Genomic DNA, 2,201 nt, shown 5'->3' with positions numbered 1-2,201 from the left:
TGGGGGCCCACTTGGGAGCGCATGAGACGTTGCAACCTTTTTCATCAAGTTAGAAACGGGGGCTTGGGACTATCACATTTGTTTTTCAAGCAGATTGCGACGAGATTTTTTTCTTGCGCGAACAGGCTGACGTTTTTCTTCGAACTGTAATCCAAGTGCGGTTACAGGATTCCTTGCCAGGCTACGTAATATCAACGTATTGTTTGAGGCCAGCAGTCTTATCTGGCTACCTACGAGAAGTTGTACCTTCGGTGCAGATTCTTAGGGCAAGATTCTCCTATGAGTACCTAACGAGTGTGACGCGTAATCGTTTATACAAAGACCTGCTTGATGTTTTTTTGCCGATTCCTGTGTACCATGGGTTGTACCAGGTGGGCCCTGAGCGTGACGTCCTCAAGCGTATTAAGCGAATGCCGGTGAAACCTTCAATGAAATCTTTCTTTCTTCAACTACATACCGGCACACTACCTGTGAAGGCATGGTTACACAGCAAAGGCATTTTTGTTCCATGGTCTGAAAATTGCTCAATTTGTAGAAAACCGGAAACAATTGAACATGTTTTTCTTGACTGCCATGACGCGATGTTTCTATGGGATGTACTTCAAAGGACTTTAAAAAAAGACCTGCCTTTAAGCCCTTTCGGAATTCGGTACTTACTTTGTGCTGAACCAGAAGGAGTACCCAGTGTTATGTTCATGGTCATGTGCATGCACAGTATCTGGCGAGCAAGAATGGATGTCAGACATGCGCATTTGTATCCCCAATCGGCAAGACACTATTTCGTAGAAGCTGTCATTTAAATTAGGGATGTTTATAAGGCCCTAAATGATCCTCCGGAGTGGATTACTGTTTTTGATGAATTATGCAAAATAAAGCCATTTATACACATACGAACTAGCCGAATGGCTAGGGATTTGGTGTATTTATGTTTGCTGTTATGTTTGTACAATGTTCATCACAAGGTAATAAAGAAAAAAAAGCCGAAATGGCTCAGTTGAGAGAGCGTTAGCCTGAAGATCTAAAGGTCCCTGGTTCGATCCCGGGTTTCGGCATATTCGTAGTGCGTTTTTTTTTTAGCCGTTGATCACAACGATACAAATGGCGATTCAGACAGTATTGTGAGCTTTTCTGTTACTTCCGCGATACGCCACTGTTTAACGTTAGTAGAAGCATCCGTAGCGTATAGCGAATGGTGGAGCGAATCTGTTTAAAAGAAGTTTCCTTGCGGTCCTCCATGTCCTCCTGGAGTGTCGGAAAGCCGAATCTGACAGAAAGAAACATTTTCCGTTAGCATACCGGCAGCACATTCCCCTTCATCCTGTAATGTTACTCGGCACAGAACCGCTCTTTGACACTAACACAGTCCTAGACTTCCTGAAAGATGTTGTGTTACATGTAATTAGCCCCATACGTTCGTAGCGCCTCCTCTCTTCAGAGGATGCCGCTGTGATAGCTATTTCGTATAGCGCATGCCTCCCGGCCCTTGCGTTTCAAGGGATCTGGCGAGGCAGTAGTGCTCTTAGTCAATGGTAGCATCTCACATATTTTATATAATGCATCATTCTTTCTTAATGCATTTTAGTGATCATAGTACACGTCATTAATCATTGCCATAATTTTATAACGTGTAATTTTTTATGCAATTTACACAAACTCTTTTAGGCCCCTTTACAGCCACGTCACATTACAGTCACAGAGCCCATCAGACCACGACATATTAATTACCACTAGCATGGCGCTCTTTGACCATACCTGGCCCTTGCGCCACTAAACCCCAAACATCATCTTACGGCGGATACCTTAGACGGCGGTTCCTGGGAACCGAGCCATCGCGTAGCGCCTCATCATTTCGTTACTCGTTCCGCCGAAATAGCTGAGTTGGGAGAGCGTACAACAAAAGGACCCGGGTTTCAGCATATTCGTCGTGCGTTTTTTTTTTCTTAGCCGTTGACCATAACAATACAAATGGCAATTCAGACAGCATTGTGAGCTTTTCTGTTACTTCCGCGATACGCCACTGTTTAACATAAATAGAAGCGTGCGTAGCGTACAGCAAATGGTGGAGCGAATCTTTCTAAAAAGAAGTTTACTTACTGCGGATACGTTAGACAGCGGTTCGTGGGAACCCAGTCATCGTGTAGCCCCTCATTTTTTTTCCACTTCCGGCCACCGTTGTGTTCGGACGTGGGTAACATGGGCTC

At 44.5% G+C, this 2,201-nt stretch overlaps 1 non-coding gene across 1 annotated transcript; it reads left to right on the top strand.

Annotated features, from left to right (window-relative positions):
- The first annotated feature begins 979 nt into the window (after positions 1-979).
- On the top strand, positions 980-1,052 carry TRNAF-GAA (transfer RNA phenylalanine (anticodon GAA)). The gene has a single exon. It is a non-coding gene; the product is annotated as a tRNA-Phe (tRNA).
- Positions 1,053-2,201: the final 1,149 nt, after the last annotated feature.

Source organism: Dermacentor andersoni, chromosome 1 (genome assembly GCF_023375885.2).
Source record: "Dermacentor andersoni chromosome 1, qqDerAnde1_hic_scaffold, whole genome shotgun sequence".
Lineage (NCBI taxonomy): Eukaryota > Metazoa > Arthropoda > Arachnida > Ixodida > Ixodidae > Dermacentor > Dermacentor andersoni.
The sequence above is the reverse complement of the archived record's forward strand: the minus strand, read 5'-3'. Positions and strand labels throughout refer to the sequence as shown.